We start from the raw sequence: 209 nt of genomic DNA on the forward strand, positions 1-209 counted from the left end.
ACATGAAGAATGTTTAGAAGTGAGAAGAAAGACTTGTTGATATTTGGTCCCAAATGGGATAAGTACCCAAAACCATTGCTTTGAGGCAATGAAATGCTTGTATAAAGTTATTTTGGGTTAGAATATGTTATAATACAATGAATTTGATTGATTACAAGTACTAGGGATACATGAATAATGTTTAGAAGTGAGAAGAAAGACTTGTTGAT

This window comes from Capsella rubella, unplaced genomic scaffold, assembly GCF_000375325.1.
Source record: "Capsella rubella cultivar Monte Gargano unplaced genomic scaffold, Caprub1_0 scaffold_15, whole genome shotgun sequence".
NCBI lineage: Eukaryota > Viridiplantae > Streptophyta > Magnoliopsida > Brassicales > Brassicaceae > Capsella > Capsella rubella.